Genomic DNA, 18,061 nt, shown 5'->3' with positions numbered 1-18,061 from the left:
AAGATGCTCGACGTCTCGCCTAATATGTTGCAAAAAAAATGTTCATGCAAAACATCTAGAGCTTTTGCAACTCCAAAATGTCACATTAAGCCTCCCCCATGAGCTCTTTTACAAGTAGCTCTCGAACAGAACTCATTGGTATAAAAAGCTTAATTTCTTGAAAAAGAAATCCATCATGCTTGAAAAACTTACTAAAAGCTTCTTTCTTACAAGCTGTAAAAACATTGCCAAAATCAAAGTCATGTTCATACAAATCTTTCATGTGCTCAAATCCAAGCAATTTAGCATCCAAAGTAGTAAGCATTACATACCGATAATGCATCGGCAACTACATTTTCCTTACCTTGTTTGTATTTAATGACATAAGGAAAAGTGTCAATAAATTCTACCCATTTGGCATGTTGCTTGTTGAGTTTGTGTTAGCTCTTCAAGTGCTTAAGAGATCCATGATCGATGTGGATCACAATATTTTTCGGCCAAAGATAATGCTGCCAAGTCTCTAAGGCTCTAACCAAAGCATATAATTCCTTATCGTATGTAGAGTAGTTCAATGTGGCTCCACCCAAATTTTCGCTAAAATACACAATTGGTCATCCTTCTTGTATCAAAATTGCTCCAATACTTATTCTTGATGCATCACATTCTATTTCAAAAGTTTTAGCAAAATTAAGTAAGGCAAGCAATAGCGTATTAATCAATTTTTCCTTAAGCAAATTAAAAGCTTTTTCTTGTGGCTCTTCCCACTTAAATCCCACAATTGTCTTAATAATTTTAGTTCAAAGAGCGACTATACTACTAAAATCTTTAACAAACTTGCGGTAGAAGCTAGGAAGTCCATGAAAGCTTCTAACTTTACTTACGCTCGTGGGTGTTAGCCAATCCTCGATTGCACTAACCTTTTCATCATCCACTTTAATTCTTTTTGAACTCACAACGAAACCTAAAAACACCAACTTATCAATACAAAAAGAACATTTATTAAAATTTGCAAACAATTTCTTTTTTCGAAGCACTTCCAAAACAAGTTTCAAGTGATTAACATGATCTTCAAAACACTTACTGTAAATTAATTTATCATCAAAGTAGGCTACACAAAACCTACTGATGAATGCTCGCAATACATGATTCATAAGTCTCATAAACATGCTGAGCGCATTGGTTAAGCCAAATGACATTACCAACCATTCATAGAAACCGTGTTTTTTCTTGAAAGCGGTTTTCCATTCATCACCTTCTTGCATTCGAATTTGGTGATATCCACTTTTAAGATCAATTTTGGTAAAAATGATAGACCCATGTAGCTCATTGAGCATGTCATCCAATCGAGGTATAGGGTGTCGATACTTTACTGTGATCTTATTTACAGCATGACAACCAATACACATTTGTCAAGTTCCATCCTTCTTTGGAACTAACAAAATAGGAACAACGCATGGGCTTAAACTTTCTCATTCATAACCTTTTTTCCATAAGCTCGCGAATTTGCCGTTGTAACTCTTTAGTCTCTTCTGGGTTGCTTCGATAAATAGGTTCATTCAGAATTGTGGCTCCCAGAATAAAGTGAATTCGGTGTTCAATTCCCTTTAGTGGTGGTAGTCCATCGGGAATCTCATTGGGAAATACATCTTGAAAATCCTGTAGGAGAGAAACAATCGCACTAGGAAGATTTTTGTTAAGTTTGTTAGTACTAAAATATGCCTCTTTGTACAAAAGTACAAGTAGTGGCTGGTAAGACAAAACAGCTCTCTCAACATTTTTTGCATAAAAATTCAATTTATTTTTTCATTTACTCCCTTTTCTTACCACAACCTTGTTTTCTTGCTCTTTTATCTTTTCTTTTTCACTCTTTTTTTCTTTTCCCTCATGTTTTTTTTTTGCATTCTCTCATGATTTTCTCTTTTTCTTTTGTTGTTACCTCATTCTCTTTTTTTTTTTCAAATCTTTTCCTTCAAATGTATTTGATCTTCATACACTTGTTTGGGTATTATGGGTACAAGTGTGATGGGTTATCCATTGAATTTTAAAGAATAGTGGTTGGTGAATTCATCGTGAATAACTTTCCGATCGTATTGCTAGGGACGTCTAAGTAAGATGTAGCCAGCATGCATAGGAACAACGTCACATAACACCTCATCTTTTTACCTTTCAATTGTAAAGGACAGCTTCACTTGTTTTACCACCTTGATCTAACCTAGTAGAACCTTTTCTTTTGAATTTTCTTTCCACCTTTATGGCCATGTAAACCATGTCGGTTAATTCAACAGAATGGTGCAACTCAACAACGTTGGCAGTCTCTCGGTATAATCTAGCCAAGTACCTTGCCATTGTAGCCTCTCGATCCTCCTCGACATTGGCACGAATCATCACAATTTCCATCTCTTTGTGGTAGTCCTCCACACTCTTGTTCCCTTGGGTAAGAGTTTGAAGTTTTTGATAAAGATCCTTTTGGTAATGGTTTGGAATGAACCTCTGTCTCATTATGGCTTTCATTTCGGCCCATGTGTCCACCTAATGTTCTCTATTTCTTTTCTTAAACATGGTTAGTTGATCCCACCAATTTATAGCATAATCGTTGAATTCAATGGCAGCCAACCTTACCTTTTTCAATTCTGAATAGTTGTGACAATCAAACACATTAAATCTTCTTCTCCCACTTGAGATATGTTTCAGGGTCATTTTTGCCTTGGAACGACGGAATATTCAATTTAATAAATCCAAGGTCACCATCAACCTGCCCTCTCTCTTGTCTCTCTCTAGGCCTTCGTTCATTTTGCCTTAAACTTTGATCAGACGCCCTATCATCATTGTCATTACCATAGCATCCATCAACATTGAATCAGTTGGATGCGTCACCTTCTTGCACACTAAGGGCTCTTGGTGATCTTCCCCTTTGAGGCCTTTCCTTTTAATTCCTTTCCTCCATACGATCAACACGTTCACTAAGTTGATCAAACCCCTCTTGCATCATCCTTTGCATCTCTTGCATCATAGCTTGCATTTCAAGATTAGGAACTCCACCCTTTTCACATCTATCACGTTCTTTAGTAGACATTATTTAGATGATTAGTAACCAAAAGGATAATCTTTTTTTAAAACAAAAAAAGAAAAAAAATGTACCTCACGATTTTGGCTCAGAAAGGAAAATCACTCCTCTCGTGTTTCACTCAATTCAAGCTTTTATCACTCGGTTGATCTCACTCACTCATGCCTTTTTCCGCTCAAAATTTCTCTTAAACTCTTTAAGAACACTGGAAATAAACTTAGCAAACCCCGTATCATTGTAAACGTTGATAGGATGTGACATGGAAGGAAATAGAAACAAAATAGATGAAAACTCAAATACGAAGAAAAAATAATTATGAAAGGCTTGTACAAATTTGACAAAATGGACTCAAAATGAAAAATGTAATCTCTTTCGGGTGTTTGAAAAAATTGTAATTTTTTTGACACAATTTTTTTACTATCACGAAATCTTACCAGAGTGTATAAGAAAGGCTTAAAAACAAGAATCAAATGAAATTTTTCTAGAAGGGTTTCCAGACTTTTTTTTAATTTTAATCTCTTTTTTTTCTTTCGTTTGTTTTTTTTTCGTACTTCTTCTCTGTTTGCTACAATTTTTTTATTTTTTTGAAGTTTTTTCTTTAAAATTGGGAAATAAAATTAAAACGATACCTGTGAAGAATAATGACTCTGATACCAAATGATGTGAGCTCGTAATCGATTTAGAATTACAAGTCACTCGATTGTCTGACCATTTCCAAGCAGGTACTTTTTGCTAAAGAAATAAAAATAAGAATCTCGAAAACAAAGGCTTGTACGAGAAAAGAACCAACAATAAAGAACATGACCCATTTTCTATACGACAAAAAATTGAAACAAGAATTAGAATCGAACAAACCTTGACCCGTTGTTTATGAGAAAAAAACAAGAATCAAAGGTGTAAGAAATGAAAAAGAACACCACAAAGCAAGGAGCCTTGATAAGTTCAGACTGTGTTCTAAAGAACGTAAGAGAAAAATTGTCACAATATGCAAATTCATTCATCATCCACCAAAGTACAAACTCAACAATTATTTATAGTCAATTCTTAGGCATATGAACAGCCAATACCAAACATGAAATTTAATGTCTTAACTATGCATGAATGCATGAAGCACACAAATAGTTACAAAAGTCCCATTTTGAATGTTGGCAATTAAAGGAACTTTGGCTAGTTGAATGGTCATTTAAAATGAATGTGAACCCTTTGATAATTCTTCTACTAAATTCAGCCAATGAATTATTGTTTCTTTAAATCTCCCACTATTAAATGAAACTATTCAAGGCTGGAATTCTAATAGTCATGAAGTTGATGAAAAGTCACTTGTTTTCCAAAGGACATGTTCAGCTTCCATCTTGAATGCTCTATTAAATTCGTCCGTTAAATCAGCCTTGAATGATTGAGTTTCTTTTGTCTTCCCTCCATTGAATTCTGGTTTGAAGATGAAAGGTTTTCAACAAAAGTAACCTGCAAAATGATTTAAATAAAACTTCAATGCATAATTACGCAGACAAATGGATAACCTAAATGAATGCAACAAAAAAACAAACAAAGAATGAAGCATAATTAAAATACTACTTTAGTTATGAATGCAACAAAATAATGAATGAATCATAAATAAAACAACTCTATGTATGAATGCAACAAAATAATCAATGAAGCATAATTAAAACACCACTTTATTTATGAATACAATAGAATAATGAATGAAGCATAAATAAAGCAACTCTATTTATGAATGTAGCAAAACAATCAATGAAGCATAAATAAAACAACTTAATATAGGAATGCAGCAAAACAATCAATAAAGCATAAATAAAGCAAATTTGATGCTCCTTATTTAATTCAAATTGAAATGTAGATTGTTCCAATTCAACCCAAATGGCTTGTACGAAAAACATTAAGCGCCTCTTTAAGCTTTCTAGCCCTCGCCCTCGTAATGGGTCCCATAGGTATGTGCAATGCATCTCAAAATATTGGAACGTACCAAATTGACATTCTTTTTTCAATTTACACAAAAAATATCGATACGTTTATGAAAAGCATCGATACCTTTGACCAGGTATTGATAAATTGCATTTGGTATCGTTGAAAACTAAACTCAATGGTTACTGAATCAGACATTAAATGCTAATAGTATCGATACTCAGAAAAAGTATTGACACATTTTGTTGCAGGTGAATTTAATGATCTGGTATTTTCATCCCCAATGGCTCTATTAACTTTCACAGCAACCCCAACGGTTGGAAATGTATAAGAGGGTATAAATACCATGTTCCAAAGGACCTACAACAAAAAGAGAGATTAACAAGCTTAAAGATCAATCAATACAACCTTAGTGCTTAATTTTTTCATACTTTTCTTGTACACACTTGAAAGCTTTCATTGTTACTCTTTAGCTCAAGTGTTCTTTATTGTAATTGTGCTTAATTGGCAAATATTTTGATATTGTAAGATCTATTTCTTATTTACTTCTTTGTTATACTCTTTGAGAGGGTTGAGTTTTAAGGTTTGGGTAAGAAAGCTTAAGGTAGTTGCAATCTTAAGATTTTGGGTAGAAATCTTAAGGGATTTGTAAGGTTAAATCTTGTCCTCAAAAGTTGATCAAATTAGTGAATTTGGGAAAATCGTTAGTTGTGGAAAGCTAAGGTAGTGGAGTAGGCAATTAGGGTTGAACCACTATAAATCGTTGCGTTCATTATTGCTCATTCATTCGTTGCGTCCACAAATTGTTTAAGAAACCAATTCACCCCCTCTTGGAAATTTCGAGTTGATCTTTCAAGCTAACAATTACAATTGAGTTAAAGTATTGAATTTAACAAATTAAGAATAAGTAATATTAATAAATTATTTTATTTGAACATCAATATCATTATACGTTCTTATCATATCAGCTCTTTTTGATAAATGCTTAAAACTACCCATAGCCCCTTCCCAACTCTTAAATAGGAGGATAATGCGCTTCAGCGCACTCGAACCTAGGTCCTCCTATACTAGCAATAATGCCAATGTCAATCGATGTAACAGCCCGGTTTAGACCCTAGTCGGACAGTGATTTCGGGACCACGAATTTGAGTTAGAAAAATATTTTAATATTATTTTCCATGCTTATAGTATGTGAATTGACATGTGTGAAATTTTCGTGATTTAATTTATCCGTTTGTGTGCTTAGTTTGATAAAAGGGGATTAATCGCATAAAATGCAAAAGTTGCATGCTATTTGTTAAAGTGCTATATTGCTATGGCTTTTATAATGTGGGGTCCTTATGTTGATATTATACCATTAGAATTATGAGTGGACTTTTATGGACATGCATAGTTAATTATTAAAGTTATTTCATTAAGGTTAATATGGTAAATGTATAATAAAATGTAATTAAATTAAATAAAACACAAAATGGCCATGCATTCATCTTTTTTTTTCCGAAACTTGAAGAAGAAAGAAGCCATTTTTGTTGTTTTAGGTTTGGCACTTTGAAGCTTTAAATTAGGTATGCTCTTTGCTCGGTTTTGATAGTTTTTACTTTTTTGAGATCGTTGCTTCGAATACTAGCTAACCCATGCTTGAATTTTTGAATTGGTTGTGGATTTTGTGATTTTCCATTTTTGATAGCTTGAGATTTTTGTGGTTTGATGATGAAAAATAAACCTTTGTTGATAGATTATTATGTTTAATTAAGTGATTTTTAGTAAAAATGCCTATTTGGGATTAAATTGTGAATTTTGTAAATTGAGGGGTCTAAATGTGAAATAAATGAAAGAAATGGGCTGCTATTAACCTTAGTAAAATTTGGCCTAACTATAGGATGTTGAAATTTTTAATATTTTGAGTTGTTTTGAAATAGGGACTAAATTGAGAAAAATATGAAATGTTAGAGGCTAAAATGCAATTTGCCCATTTATGTGTTTTTGAATAAATTTGAGTGAATATGTTATTAAATAAGTCAAGTTTGTATTAAATTAGATCAAGAAAAGGAGAAATCAGATTTGGATCGAGGGAAGTCAAAAGTTGTCGAATAGTCGTCTCGGTCAGTTCGTCTTCGTCCGAGGTAAGTTCGTAAGTAAATTATTGAAGTTAAATGTATTGTACTTATTTTATGTATAGCTGACTCTAAATGATTTTATGTACATTATAATGTCGAATTGTATTTGACAAATGATGATTAATTACGAGTTTAAATTGATTGATTTACGACATCCGGAAGTCATACGAACTACAGGAAAGCTGAAATGTGACATCATGTAAGACCACATCTAGGACGTTGGCCTCGATTTGAGTATTACGTGTAAGACCATGTATGGGACATTGGCGTTGTATATGATTACATGTAAGACCCTGTCTGGGACAGTGGCATCGTTGTTTGATTACATGTAAGACCACGTCTGGGACGTTGGCATTGTACTAGCTTTTTGAACCGATCGAGTATCTTTTCTTTGAATCCGCAAGGTATAACGGGAAAATCATATGGCAAAATCGAATGTGAGTCTGAACTAAACAATTCAGGTATGTTTAAGTTATACGAAATTGGAAGTAAAGGTAAGTAGTATGTATAACATGAAAAGATGTATTAATTGTATAAATATGATTATATATGAATGTGTACATGATTAGTAGAATTCGGCCTACTGGAGTAATTTTTATGAGCTTGGAGATCTTTAAGGAAGTCTGTCACACTATCGATCTTTATCTTGGTATTTTGAAAGCTCGAAATTTTTAAACATATGGCATGTATAGGCTAGCATTTGTTTTTGGTTGATTTTGAAAGTTGTTTATAAGCCATGCGAAAATGGCTAGAGATGATGCTTATATTTATCTATTTTCGATTATGATATATGTGTGGTGTGTTTGGTATTTGAGTTTGGAATGAAGTAATGATATATAATATATATATATAAAAATGATGAGTTTAATCTAATTTGTGGTTCGACAATGGTCACTTAGTTATGTAGTTAAATTGTTTAGTTAATTGTTAATAATGAAATTGGTTGAAATCGTTAGGTGTGAACTATACTATGGATATTTGACAAGTTGATATGGTTATCTGAGTCAATTGAAATGGTATGTTGCATTAGTGAAATGACTTAGAAATGCTGAATAATGTGTATAAGTATAATCAGCTAAAGTATTAGACTCATATTATTGCATATGTAATAATGTTTATGTTAGGTATTGAAGTTATCTTGGATGGTTAAATATGTGGATAATTGATTTGTTATATGGATCATTTTATAAAATGGTTTGGCATGAGTTAATATGATGAGTATGTATGGAAGGTGATTTGACTAAATAGGTTAGTTGTTAAATGGCAATCAAGGATAGCGTTTCAGGTTATTTTGTTAGCCGAATTGATAAGAACAAGTTGGTCTTGTATGATAAATTAGTTTTATGCATAAAATGAGTGATAAACATAATTTGGTTAGGCTTTTGTAGTTATTAATTAAGATGTTTTGGTTTGATCTCTTGCGTATGTTATGAACTTGTTGTATGGGTTATATGATTAGTTAATAAGTGAATTAAATGAAGGGTTATATTCGGCTTTTGATAGGTTAACTAATGTTTTATGCTCATGAAGTCATTGGTTGAGAAATGTTCAACTTTGCTATGATTAGGAAATAACATAATTTGCACTATTATGTGGTTAACTTTGATAGCCGAATAGAGGATAGAAAGAATTACTAAGTGTGCACATGAACATGCTTGAATGATTTATTTCAATGTGGTAAATTTTTGTATAAGGTTTTAATGTTTAACGTAACATGTTTGAACATATTACAGAGAGGTTAATACCGTATTTGTTTATGGACAATAAGCCGTGTAAGAGTATGTATAGAACTTTGAAATAAAGTGCTTAATTCATGATAGGTATTCAAATACTATTGAAGTGTTGCACTTATAATTCGAGTATTATGTTTTGTAAGGCATGTATTATATACTGTATAAGTTTGAGACATGTTTAATTGTTGAAAATGTGATTATATTCATGGCATGGTTTCGGGTAAATATTATGAGGTGATGATTTGTATTTGTAATACGAGTAATAACTAATGTTTAACCTTTAATTAGCTATATGCTTTATATATTTATTAATATGACTTGCATAAATGTTTTAATCTGTGCATGGGTTTAGTAATGCCCCGTAACGCTAATCCAGCGACGGATATGGGTTAGGCGTGTTACAATCAAGATAAGACTCAACCGGCATATTAATGAATTATTAGTAATAGATAAAATTGTATCAATAATAGTTTTTTTTTATTTTGTTTAATAGTATTTTTATTCATTTGAACTACAAATTTGAGATTATTAATTAATTATAAGGGTGAGTATTTGGTACAATAGGAATACACTTTTTAACTCCACAAGTAGAGTTATAAATTTTCCATATGTCTCATTTTTTTATATGTATGTTTTGATTTTTTACTATAATTTATATACACTTGCCATAATTCAACTTGGCTTGTGTAAATTTAAAATTTTCTTGGAAGTGTACCAAATATTTTTCCTAATTATTATTAGATGTTATTTGAAATTAATTATTATTTAATTACTATTATAGTTCAATACTAATTAATAAAAATAATAATATTTTGTTATAAAATAAAGAGAGATGGGAGAATAAAGAACAAAGAAAATATGAAAACTATAGAGAATGTACTTTATTGATCAAAAGGGGTGATTACAATGCTTCATCAGAGTCTCTATTGATAGGCATAAGAAGTATAAAAGAAGTAGAGATCTAATTCTAATAACTATTAGAATTTAAAGTGCATTAAAACTTTATCTTTATCATGATAGGCATCCACTTAATAAGATATTCATGAAGCTCCCCCTTGGATGTCCATTGGTAGATAATGTGCCTCGTTAAAACCTTATTAGAAAAAACCTTGTGGGATAAAAACCTAATGAAGGAAAACGAGTACACAATCTATAATACGTATAATATGCTACCTCATTAAAAACCTTGCCAGAAAAACCCAATGGGACAAAACCTCGATTAAGGAAAAAAGAGTGCAACGCGTATTTACTCCCCCTCATAAAAACATCACATATTTTCTCATATTCTATGTATTCAATCTTAAATACTAGTTTTTCAAATGACTATCTGAATGTATTTGCTAAACATTTATATTACCATTCTTTTAAAAGTCAAGAGTGAGGAAAATTTGGGAAAATATATTTTGATCTCTTTAGGAGATTCAACAATAATCATAACAAACTTTAATCATGATTCTTTTATAAAAACACAAATAGGTATTTTGGATCATTTTATAATCCTCCTTCAACTACTATTCACTATGTCAAATTTACGACATATGTTTAAATTATTTCAATTCATATAAATGAACAGCTTTCTAGAATTTCAATATGCTTCTAGCATCCTAAATCCTTCAATGATTTTAATATAAACTTTACTATATAATAATTCATAAAAGGTTGTAAGAATAACCACTAGACAGAAGTTAAATCTTTTATGAATTGTTAAAATAATATATCTAAAGGTTATTGCATCCACCACAAAAAGAATATTATATCTTTTCATAATCAATGCCAGAACTTAGCGAAAAACTTCATATTTTTATTCCGCTTTTGCAAAACTACTTCAATTGCACCCTCGCTAGCTTTATACCTTTAGATATTTGGACTATTGGTCCAAAAACTCCACGAATTTAATTGTACTTGAGTTGCGTCTTTCTATTTTGATCAATTTATTCCATATCTATATTTCTTAATAGATTTATTCAAGATCTTCCTTTTATTTTATTATTTTAATGATAATATTGCATGCAAATTTATTGTCGACCACTTTTATCATTCGGTTCCATATTTTCTCAAATTGACATAACTTATCGAGATCTCTTATTTTCATTATTTTAGAATTCAGTTTCAAGTACCTGAATCTCTTCTAAATTTTTACTTATTAGTTATGTCTTAGGTCTCTTCTGGAGCATCCGTCTCCACTATATGACTATCTAGAAGAATTTTCATCTTTGGAACCAATCAATCTATTATTTATTCTAATTGATTGTCCTACTGGGACTTTAATTCAAATTAAAATATTAGATGGTATATAACACTTGGTTATTCTCATTACATTTGTAAATACATCTAACAGTTAACTTGTAATGAGTTATCCTTATTGAACTTCTGGTTCAAATTATTCTCCCCCTAACTCATTACAGGTTACTATTTCTCTACCCCTAATGTCAGGAAAACTATCGAATCAAAATTGTAATCACAAAGAAACTTGTAATTAATATATATTTCCCAACTTTTTTTGAGGAGTCACTCATCTTTGTGCGTTGTGGTGGAGCAATTGGAACATATACGCAAATACAAAAATTCAAAGATGAGAAGTATTTAGGTCTTGATCAAAAACCAATTGTAACGGTGAGTATTTATAACTTATTAGCTTGATGTGTATAACACGTAAATCAACATAATCTCATGTTGAAATAGAAAATTTAGTTCTCATAAGTAATGTTTTAGTCATTAATCAGAGGTGTTTAATCAATAATTTCTCTAAACCATTATGCGCAAACTTTTACAAAAAATTTTCAAACTCAATCAATAAAAGATTGAGATATAAACTCATCAGTATTAGCAAGATGATTTGTCTTAATTGCATGACCTGAAATTAATTATTTAAATAATCAATCTTGCAAACGACAGGTTGCAAATTGATAACACATATGTGATTATTTTGTAGATGCATCTACCAAAATCATATAATATCAAAACCATTCACATGGTGGATGGGCCCATATTCGTTTTCATAAATGTAAGACATTCAATCTCAACTTTAGCTAGTGAGTTTCTAATAATCAATTTTCATTTAGAACAAGCAACATTTGAGAATTCTTTTAAATTAAAGAATCTTTTGGTTTTTTAATGAATGTTTATATGAATACTTAATTAATTTTCGCATCATATATGATCCAGGATGGCCTAACTGGTCACGCCAAGTAGTAAATGCATTTCTATCAGTAAACTTTTGGTTTACTTTAACATGTGTTCCAATTATACTAAATTGTAACAAATTAATAATTTTACTATCATTCATTTTACTTTATATCTACATATAAGTGCTATTGTAACATTTACTACTAGAAATGTCTAAATCAATGTGAATATTATAATGTCACTAAGTCAAAAAAATAAATATAATTTCCAAACAATTATATGCAATATTCGCTTCAGGAAATATGTCAAAATCTTCAAATATCTAAAAAAAAAAAATTGCAAATTCAGGTGCATCTAGCCATAACGAGCTTTAGACTAAATTATCATATTTTATTGCTCATAAATAGATCTTTCACGATCAAATATTTTGCTTTCAACCCCTTAACGGGAATGATGACAAAAGAAGATCACAAAGATTATAAAATAAATATAAATTAATAACTCAACCCTCTCTTTTCCATCCTTTCAAAATAGATATTTATAGCAATATTGATTCATATGAAATATAATATTTTCCTCATTCACAATTGAAATATAAGATCCATTATAAATATCATTTAAAACCAATGGATTAACCATCACAAGATATTAATATATTAGCTCTTCTAGAGTTGTCGACTAATTTTGTACTATCAAATATTGAGATAATATTTGTTTGTTTTAGTATCAAATAAGATAAATACTTTTTATCTATAATGATAGAATTTATGACTACATTCTCATATCCTTTCTCAAAGAATATTAATGTAAACAAAATATTCGTGAATATGCCACATATGTGGCCAATAATCTTTCATATCGTATTGATAACATAAGTTATCTTTACCCTTTGAAGAGTTATCTTGAGAACTCTCATTGTTCTCTTATTTATTACTATGTTCCTACTTTTAGTGGTCCACTATTATATATTTTATTTTGTTTATGTTTGCATTCACTTCAAGGAATGCTATAATCTAGTAGGATAGATTTCTAAACGCCTCCATTGATTCTTTATTTCATAATCACCATCGCAAAACATGCGTGGATTTCAAATCAAAATCTATCTATTCATGTTGTCATGATTAGTCTCGAATCACATCCTCAATTACAAAAACAACCATGATCTCCATATTTTCATTTTTCATAATTGTTATGTATTGCTACATTCACTTCAAGGAATGAAGCAAAACTAGTGGGAAGATTTTCATAATTTTTTATTAGTAACTTATTATTTTGCTTAGCCACTAGAAGGTATGAGATCGTTCGAAAATACTGTTAAAGTCATTTTCACAATATTGCTACTGCAGGAGCACATTAGATATTTCAATCATATAGTGTAATGTATTCCTTCGGGGAATATATATAATACAAATACATGAGAATCTTATGTTATTTATATATATGGTTTTAATGTAAAACACATGAAGGTTTTATTCAACATATATCTTCTTGATCTGGAAAATAATATTATAATTTACAAAATTTTGCATCACAGTGAGCTAAAATATAAGCTCTTAAAGAGCTTTTTACAGCTTTGATGCAATATTAACTCTTTAGGAGCATATAATCATTTTATTGTATAACCTTAATTAATGCTTAATTTATTTTAAATAAAATTTTATTTATTCATATAAAAATAAAATGAATAGGTATAAATAAAACATATATTAAACGTAACAAATAATAAATTCATGTCACTAATAAATCATTGTGGTTAGATAATATATATATTCTATATATCATACCACAACGAAATACAAAATATTATAACTTCAAATTAAAATAACTTTATAACTATAAAAGTTTAAACATAAACATTTTCTAACCTCCACCTCTTATGACATAATTTCATCTCAAATTTTACAATAATATAAAATTATCACGTATATGTTGAATATCCCAAAGTTCATGACAAGTAAGTATTTTTACTCACATTCCACAATAATCATATATCTTAATCAAAATCAAAACTAAACCAATCAATTCTATTAAAATGAAAAAATATTTATCTCCACATAAAAATCTCAATAACTAAATGCGTGAAGGGTTTTATAAATTCATAGAGATACGAGATAGTGAATTATATAAATTGAACTTTTAATAGAAATCAAATCAAATTTTAAAAGAAGTTGATTAGATTGGCTTACGTTACCATGGATGAGAAGTAGTGAATATAAACATCCTTTGTAATGAAGAAAAAAAGATCATCCCCAAGCGGATATCAATAAGCAAATTTTGAGAGTGAATCTTACTTCTCGATTTCATATGGATAATGGTATCAAATCTTTCACCATCCTTAAGAATAAAAAGTAAAATAAGTTAATCAAAACAATGATAACGTATAATGAAAGAAGAATAAAAATAATAATCAGATATAAAACATTAAATAAAAAAAGAACTTGTAAATATTTTGCATATTGTCGTCAAAGATATTGGAAATCATGGAGGATAAATTTGATCGTCGATAAAAGGAACTATCACTTTAAGCAAGATCGTGCTGATAACGTGTTATAAAATAAAGAGAGATGGAGAGAATAAAGAACAAAGAAAATATGAAAGCAATAGATAATGTACTTTATTGATCAAAAGGGTGATTACAATGCTTCATTAGAATCTCTATTTATAGGCATAAGAAGTATAAAAGAAATAGAGATCTAATTCTAATAACTATTAGAATTGAAAGTACATTAAAATTTTATTTTGATCATGATGGACATCTACTTAATAAGATATTCATAACAGATTTACCATTATAAACAACATTCAACACTTTAGCATTTTCAAACAATAGAATCTAATAATATCAACTTAATTCATGCAACTTCACAAACATGAAACGAGGTTTAAATGTTAAAGGTAAAAATTTTCAATGGCATGATAAAAATCATTTTTATTTCCATATACTATGCAAGATTATAATGATAATAATTATTACACTTTTGGTTTTACAATTTGCACAATGAACTTTGACGTGATTAATCCTCTCCCACTCACCTAACCCCAACTCAAAAAAGGGTTCTTAGCATTTATAACTTAAAATTGTTTAAAGTTTAATGATATATTAAAGTAATGATTAAAAAATATTTTAATTGATGATGAGGTAATATTATAATATTCATTTGTTACACATTTTTTTAGTTTTTTTTAACAACACATTTATTTAGTTTATTATACATAATATACTAAATTTATTTTTAACAAACACTTACACTGTGTTTGGTTCAATGTATTAGGTAATCCATTACTGACCGATTACGCGCCTATTACATTACGCCCCTAATCCGGCGTTTGGTTCGCTGTAATAGGTATTACGCGTGTAATACAATCCCGACCTAATCCCCAAATTCCCTGCTTTTCTAATCCCTTCCCAAATCGAGTAATAGGTATTACGTCTGGCTTCCCTCCCCAACTCTCTATTTTACCCTCCCTCCCTACCCGACCCTCTCCTCTTCTGTCCCAAATCCGCAATCGACGGAGGCCCGGAACCCGACTCTGAATCCGCCCTCCTCCTCCGCACATTCCTAAAACCAGAAGACAAATTCAATTTGGGCTACATCATCTACTTCACTTTGGGCGTTGGCTTTCTCCTCCCATGGAATAGCTTCATCACCGCCACGATTTAGGATGTTCATGAGCGGTATCGTCATGAGTCCCATTCAAGTCATGGGCGCTTTAATGAACGTTTTTGTTATCTCTTGCATCATGCAAAGCCTGTGTGGTCATGGATGATGAGCTAAATATATTACCAATTTCATCTCATATAAAATCAATAACCCCATTCGATTAATGAGGTATCTATCGACTTCTTTATTGAGTATGGGTCGATTGGAAATGTTCGGTGTTTTGTACTGTGTATCATGATTCTAGAAACTATAAACATTTTTTGTAGTCTTTGAGGAAACTTTAATTTAACCTTTTGTTTACAACCACATTTTCCAACATTCAATAGAAAAGTTACGGAGAATGTGAGTGCCAGTAGAAATCTTTGAAGTAACTGCTTGTTTGGCAACCACATTTCATCAACATAAGTTAGGAAAGTCACTTGGGAATGTGAAGGCATTTTTATGCTCAAAATTTTTCTAACTCGATTGGCAAAAGGACCTCAAGGGTCGTCGAATCTGAAAGGGACTGAAGAATTTAAAACAAGAACTAAGTGAGGATTTTCTGTTGGTCCTTTGATAAAGAAGTGTTGTACATCGGATCGTAGGAACTGTATCTCCTTTACTATTTTCGCATGTGGCTAACAAATTTGGCTAACTTTTGCTGGAATATTTGATGGGTATATTTTTTCTAGGGAAAAGTCGTTGTTACATTTCTTGATGCAATTTTGGACAAGAGCTCCTGCAAGACAGCTTGCTTTGCTTGTCTTCGTGGTCGTGGGAAATCACCAAGACTTTTCGGCTTAGCAATCACTGGTGCTATTGCTGCTGGGTAAGATGAATTTATGTTATGAAAATCTTTTACCTTTTATATAATTTCCTTTTCTTGTTTCCATTTCATCTTTGTTCAATCTAATGAGAGAACTTATTCTAATAGGTACTTAAAGGAGTCATTAGTACTTGAAAGTTGCCTTGATTCGCCAGGTATGTAATAAAGCTCTTGATGACACTATGAACTCTGAATCTTGAACCACTTGTAACATTTTTCCTCTACCACACATGGTCTATGGCTATGCTTTTTATATGGTGTAATAGAAATTAAACCATAGTTACTATTAGTACCCATGTGGTCGAGAGTTTCACTTGAATATTCTCGGATACAAAATTCATTTCTTTCATTTTTATCTTTTGTATTGAATCATATTATATGAAGAACTGTCTGCTTCCTCGTCTAATGAAATTTTAATTTGTCAAATTGTTGGGCGAGGGTCCTTGTTTCAATGCTAAGGATCCTAACCAAAGTCAGATTTCCACAATGTCTTGATGGCTTGAGAAAGAGTGCCTACCTTTACTTTTTTACTAGCATTGTGTTTATGGTCATATGCATAGTCTTGTACAATGTGGCACACAAACTTCCGATTATGCAAGATTATGAGGAGTTAAAGGTCGAGGTCATTAAGGAGGAAAAGCAGAGAAAGTCCTATGACCGGCCTGTTTGGAGAGCAACCTTGTAGAATATAGTAGGAACAGTCAAGTGGTATGGATTTAGGATCGTCCTCATATATGTTGTGACTTTATCAATATTTCCGGGATACATCACGGAGGATGTGCACTCATTGGTTCTCAAGGACTGTATCTGGTCCTCCTTATAACAAAGCTACAATGTGTTTGACCTGGTTGGCAAATCGTTGATCAGTCTATCTCCTTGAAAATGCAAAGGTTGCTATTTCCGCTTGTGTTGTGAGGTTCTTGTTCTTTCCTCTCTTCATAGGTTGCTTGCACGGCCCTCACTCTTCCGAACGAGTTTCCGGTCTAGCATCGACTTGCCTTCTAAGTCTAACTAATGGCTACTTGACAAGTGTGTTAATGATCATGGCTCCCAAATCATCCGGATACAACACGCAGAGACTTCGCATCGTTATGGTGTTGTTTCTAGTAGTTGGTCCGCATCGGGATCACCATAGCTTGGTTCGGGTCATCGATCATCGCCCAAGATCTCTCCAACAGGTGGCCGCTATGAATTTGTGCTAATGATGTTTTTACCTTTGTAAAGTTTATCTAAAAGCCGTTGTTTGTAGCAGTGTTTTTCTTCAAATTGTATGATGAATACTGTGCCTGAAGTGTGCATATCTGCTTTCAATGTATGCCTGTATCTTAAAAACATGAAAAGGAAAAAATGGAAACATTTGGCTATTATCTGCTTTTAGTCTAGTTTGCTTCCATTGGATGTTGCAGCAAATATAGTTATAGAGTTTAAATAGGAAAATTGGAGTGAGCTACGGTATTGAATTTCTATGATGTTGCAGCAAATATAGTTATAATATATTTAATAATAATTATGTTAATTTATATTTTACAGTATCATATATTATGATTTGAGCAAATTCATATAAGAATATTAATTATTAAGAATTTTATTAAATTATATATTTTAATTAAAATATATTTAATAATAATTATGTTTAAATATGATTAAATTAT

The 18,061-nt window shown here is 31.1% G+C and overlaps 1 pseudogene; it reads left to right on the top strand.

Annotated features, from left to right (window-relative positions):
- The first annotated feature begins 3,946 nt into the window (after positions 1–3,946).
- LOC128031958 (equilibrative nucleotide transporter 1-like) lies at positions 3,947–17,611 on the top strand (annotated as a pseudogene).
- Positions 17,612–18,061: the final 450 nt, after the last annotated feature.

Source organism: Gossypium raimondii, chromosome 10, assembly GCF_025698545.1.
Source record: "Gossypium raimondii isolate GPD5lz chromosome 10, ASM2569854v1, whole genome shotgun sequence".
Taxonomy (NCBI): domain Eukaryota; kingdom Viridiplantae; phylum Streptophyta; class Magnoliopsida; order Malvales; family Malvaceae; genus Gossypium; species Gossypium raimondii.
This window is presented reverse-complemented; position numbering and strand designations above follow the sequence as displayed.